Source organism: Podarcis filfolensis (genome assembly GCF_964270895.1).
Source record: "Podarcis filfolensis genome assembly, chromosome: 7".
In the NCBI taxonomy this organism is placed as follows: Eukaryota; Metazoa; Chordata; class Lepidosauria; order Squamata; family Lacertidae; genus Podarcis; species Podarcis filfolensis.
This window is the reverse complement of record NC_139603.1, coordinates 31,322,512-31,328,612: the sequence shown is the minus strand read 5'-3', so window position 1 is coordinate 31,328,612 and position 6,101 is coordinate 31,322,512.

Genomic DNA, 6,101 nt, shown 5'->3' with positions numbered 1-6,101 from the left:
CTGGAGCAAAGGCTTGTTTTATTATGGAGATTTTTGACAAATTAATCTGTGGTGCCCCAGATTAAAGCAGGTCTTATTATTACTGTGTGTCCCGAGAAAAGCACATGAATCATCCTTCTCATCCCTCACTGTCCCAAAGCCTGTGTGTGGTTTTCAAAGTTACATCAGATTTCCCTTAAATGTAGCCACCTGTGGAATGAGATAGGAAGATGGCTTAACATTAGAATAGCATTGCTTTAGAACAGATAAGGCTTGGATCCAGAAATAAAAGGAGCAGGGGAGTAATCTATTATTAAAACAATCACTTTACCTGGAAAAAAGAACCACAAGCTATATTTTCTAGTGTCTCTCTTAGGGATAGTCAGTGGTCTCCAGATGTTATGCATTACAATTTCCATCACCGCCACCATTGATCATAGTCCATAATGTCAAGAGTGCACCATGTTGACTACCCTTGTTCTCTTTGATAAAATAAAGTGGGTAGCCAATTTTGTGCTCTCCAGATGTTACACCACAATTCCCACCTGCCCTAGTCAACATGGCCAGTGGTCAGGAGTGATGGGAGTTGTAGGGCAACATCTGGAGGGCACCACATTGGTTATCCCCGAGATAAGGTATAGCACATTGTTACAATAATGTAAAGCACAGGGACCTACAGTATATGCGATAAAATTTTAAGAAGTACAAGCAAACCTTTTAAAGTCCATTAATTGTGCTTTTAAAACTGATGGCAGTGCTTGTAACCATGTTGCTACCACAAAATCAATAACAGGCAGGGACATAAGTTTGTTTATTGAACCCATTAATCGTCTAAGAGGCTGACTATTGAGTTGCAGAAACAGTGGTGGTATAACTAGCATTGCATCCTACTGATAACCCAGGAAACAGAGCACCTTCCTGGTACCCAAAGCCCATTTAAGAGTTTAAATCTCACTCTTAGCTGATACAGTCAAATAAAATCACTAACAATGTATAGGGACATTGTATTGACATTTTAGTGCAGATAATTCCAACAGAGCTCTCTTGTTACTGTGGATCATTATTTCTACTTAAGTTTTAGCATGCCTCTGCTGCAGCATAACAAAAATTCTTACCAAAGTCACAAAAATACGATGGTAAAACTGAAATTTTAAACATACCCCCAATCCCACTAACAGCACAATCCTTGCTACAATCACTCGGAAATCCTGTTAAATTCAATGGGACTTACTCCCAGGTAAGTGGGCTTAGGATCGCAGCCTTAAGCACCTTCTGTAACAACTTGAAGCGCGATACAAGAAGGAGCTCAAAAGCTAGAATTTGTATTCTACTCATCCATTCAACAGTACTACCTATGTAATCGAAATAACCAGTCCCTGGATTTCTCCAATAATGGGCCCAATCAGTGTTGCTCTACTACTGCTGCTGAAGGGCCCTCTTAGATTTAGATATGGAAATAGATAAATGTATCTATGGCATATCAGCAGATAGAGCCAAATTTATGGCATGGAATCAATTTGCTCACACATAATTACTTCTTAATTAATGGTAATTTCATTTGTCATGCTTCATACCAGCAGATGGTGCTATTGGGCATGGAGAGGAATATTTTGTTGATCACTCAAACGGTAGCCTGTAAAACCAAGTACAGGGCTGTAGCGAGTCACAGAATCATATACTGTAATTGAAGAGTTGGAAGGGATCCCGAGGGTCATCTAGTCCAACCCGCTGAAATGCAGGAATCCTGCCCACAACCATCCCTGGGTGGGCACGAACCACCAATCTTCTGGTTAACAGCCAGAGGCACTGACGCTGTGAGCTGACAAATTTCAATTAATATGCAGTAACAAATATTACATTTCAATTAATATGCAGTAACAAATATTTTCAAATAATATGCATTATTTGAAATGCATACATTTCAAATAATATGCAGTAACAAATATTTTCCTCACAGTGAGGAACGTGCCACTACTAAAAACAGAATCTAATTTACAGTAATCAGCAGATTTATTAAATTCCAGAGGTTTTTGTACAGTAATTACTTTCCTATCGTTTTTCTTTTCAGCAAGAACATAAGATGAGCCTGCTGATGCGGCCAATGGCCCATTCACAGCCTGTGGCAAGCAGCACATGAGCGCAACGGTATTCTGCCCACCTGCGATTTCCAGCAACTGGTATTCAGAAGTGTAGTGTCTCTGACAGTGGAGGCAGAAAATAGTCATCATGGCTAGCAGCTGTTCATAGCCTTGATGTATCTCTACCCATCCTTCCTAATCCTTTCTCTTTCACATTCCCCCTACTCTGGGTGAAACAGAGAAAGACAGTGAACACCCATTCACCTGGAATTCCATTGTGAAGGCCATGAGGTTGTGCCACAACAGCACTCTGGAAAATAGAGGTTTTGGAGCACAGTTTCATCAGTATGTGGATGACACCCATGACCCAACTCTATTTTTCCATTCCATTTGTGCTGTGTGAATGCTGAACTGGTTTTTGGAGGCAGTAACAGACTAAATGAGGGCCAAGTAAACTGAAGCTAAATCTCAACAAGGTGGAGCTGCTCTTGGTAAGTGGTTTCCATGTCAAGGAATTGGAAAGATGACATGTTCTGGAGTTTGGATCTGGTGTAATTTTACACCAGCTTGCTTTATGCCGGTTTCTTGTGCATAGGCCTGTTCTCTTAATCTGTGCTTTGTTTCAGTGCTCCACATTCTAGTTCCGTCATCTTGGCCTTAGGGCTACCAGCATTAGTATATAAATATAATGTACATTGTGTCCCTTTCCAAATGTCATTTTCATGTTATTGCCCCCTCCCCCAAAAAAGAAAACTGTTTGTCTCATCAGACAGCTGTTACTTGGTTCTCTATGATGTTGACAAATTCTACCCTATACCCACTTATGGAACCCAAAATATTTACACCATCATTCCTAAGGGATGCTATTGTGAATTGGGTATTTTTAAGCTTCTACCTTGATGTTGTTGTTCTTCATTCTTCTGTGTTAAATCGCTTTTGATTAGGGAAAAGGGTCATTGTCCTACAAAAACGAAAAGCTGAAATCATATAAAATGGTTAAAAATATAGCATTATCTAACAAAGTTCTACTGAAAGTAGATATGTAAAAATTAATGGTCATGGTTAAACATGCCAATTAATTTCAATGGGTTTGCTCTGAATAAAGCATAGTTGGATATAATCCACAGCACATAAACAACTTGTGGAAGATACAGCAAAATTGTTGTTCACAAGAACAGTGCTGTAAGATTGAATAAAAATAAAGGCAGCTAGACATTAGATTGTGTCAGGATTCTTCATCTTCAACTCTGTAAAACTCATAATTAAAGCATAATGGATAGTTCAAGAAGTTGAACAAAAATAAGGTGCTCAAATTATCAGGACAATGCCACAAGTTGCTGACAAAATAGGGTTGTGCCTACAATACTGCAAGGAAGGGACAGATAATGCCAGTACAGGGCATGACTACAGAAAATCAACGGCTTATCATTTATCTTCAGCTCTCTATGTCTGCAAAGGGGAACCTTGCTCTGCTTCCCGGCTAGGAGCCTTCCCATTTTCCATGATGGAAAGTAAATGGCATCTCTACACTGTCTTTGACGGAAACAAAAGGCACCACATTCTGGCCTCTTTTATTCTTTTTTTTTAAAATTGCATAATGCAAGTTAGCAGAAAACGGAAAAGTAGCAATGAGAGGCATGTGAGTAGACTATCCCCCTGCTTCTTACCTGACCTTTGTTTTGCACTGCATCCACTTATTGGATTCGTTTACTAGGAAAATTGAGTTATGTAAGATCAAAGTGGTGGTGGTGGGGCAGGACTTTTTTGGCCTCCTTGCCCTGTTCTCAGCTCTCACAAGTGACTTTTCCCTTATGTAGGTCTGGACAGTGGACCTTTTTGATGTAGAACTATTTGTACTAGCTTTTACCCCCTTTCAAAAACTGTGTTTATTCTAGATTTCTGATTGAGAATTACTACAACCAACAAAGGTTTTATTGCTATAGCGGAAGTGGGAAGGAAAACTCTAACTTTCTACAAAATTTCCCCTAGGATTCAGCTCCTGAGCTTTACATTTCTGGAAGATTATCCTTCTGGAATTTAGTTCTTAGTGCACAATGCACTTGTTGTTAGGATTGCCATACTGCAGTTTCCAATATCCAAGTGACCTATTTGGCAAATTATATAAATTATTTGCCATTTATGCAAATCATATTGTAGGTTGGGAAGAAAGTTTAGCAACACCCCCTATAAATTTGAAGTTGGAGATGGGAACATAACGTTTTAAGTTACCTCATTGCTTTTTTTGTTCCAGAAAAAGATTGATGTAAGCAATTCATATATTCATTTTGCTCGCACCTAAACCCTGTGGAGCCTACCTTGGTCCTCGAGGTACCTTCCTTCGGCCGTTGCTCTTTCCCTCCGTCACTGGCTTGCGTCTCCACTCAGGAACGGGATGGTCAGATCTCCTACGAAGTGGTAGGTGCGCGCTTGACCTGCCGATGCCGAAGCGGAGCTGTTCGCCTTTGCAGTGACGCCCTGGACCTTTGTCCCTCGATCTCGGGGAACGTACTTTTCCCAGCCGATGCACCAGAAAAATGTAGCCTTTTTAATCCATGGGTAGGAAAATGTTGCACCCGAGCAGGGACGAAAGGAGCCAAACGACACCAAGGGGTTAAATCCAGAGAAAGAGCTTTTATTCTGCCCTCCCGGGTCGGGTTGGCAGAGGAGCAAGTGTGATATGTCACAAACAAGCACGAAGTTCACAGCCGTTGCACATAGTTTATATCCCCTTCCAGTTCCCTCCCTTCTCCTCCTTCTTCAAGAGTCCTGCCCATGAGTTCCTCTGAGCATGAACAGAAAGCTCCTGTCTTGGAACCATTTTTGGACTTTTCCCAGAAAGGGGGTGAAAGGGTTTCAGTGTGTTCCAGTTGTTTCATTCTTGTGCTTTGGCATGGTTCCCGGACAGAAAGCAAGTTGCAATGTGGTTTTTTAGCAAGGCCAGAAGGCATGAGAAAGGCCAGAGAAACAACGGACTCTTCTCTACCTTTGTTGCAATCTTTTTTAGTTACAGCAAGCGGAATGCTTAGCCAATGCTTTTTGTCTTAGAGGAAAATGCAGTTTTAAAAATGCTCAAGGCAAGGCCTGGCTGGGGGGGGGGAATTCACAAACAGTTTTTAGGGCTTTTTAGGGTAACCCTGTGGGTAAAACCTCAGCGCCTAGGACTTGCCGATCGCATGGTCGGCGGTTCGAATCCCCACGGCGGGGTGCCCTCCCGTCTTTCGGTCCCAGCGTCTGCCAACCTAGCAGTTCGAAAGCACCCTTAAGTGCAAGTAGATAAATAGGGAACGCTTACTAGCGGGAAGGTAAACGGCGTTTCCGTGTGCTGCGCTGGCTCGCCAGATGCAGCTTGTCACGCTGGCCACGTGACCCGGAAGTGTCTGCGGACAGCGCTGGCTCCCGGCCTATAGAGTGAGATGAGCGCACAACCCTAGAGTCTGTCAAGACTGGCCCGTACGGGCAGGGGTACCTTTACCTTTAGGGTAACCCTAACTAACTGTTCCCCTTCACCCCCTTTTCTGTGGTAGCAGCCAAGGTGGCTTGCAGCAGTACAAATATAATAAAAATATACAACTAATATACAATCAAGATATACAATTTAAAAACATACAAATAAAAAATAAGTAGATGAAAAAAACCAATAAAATAAACCAAGAGCTAGTTAAGGCCATTTGAATGTACTACAACAGAAGAAAACTGGAGAACTCATAGACTAATGGCCCATTTACTGAAAAAGTGTTTGTCTATCAGCAGCCATCAGTAACAGGGATAGACAGGCTCCCCATGGCCATAAAAACAATAAAACTATTGGATATTATGAAATGTGTGAAGGACAGAATATTGTTCCTGAATTGATGGCAGGACATTATACCTTTCTTTGCAAAAAAATTACTTCTTCAGATGGTAATGAAGGAAATTCTTGTAGACTTTATTAAGTTAGAACTTTGCACTGCTGTAAAGTATTAGGTTACACAGAGGCATGCTGGATTAAAAGAGACAATGACATTAGAAAAAATACTGTTGTTTTTCAGATAACTTCATAGAAAA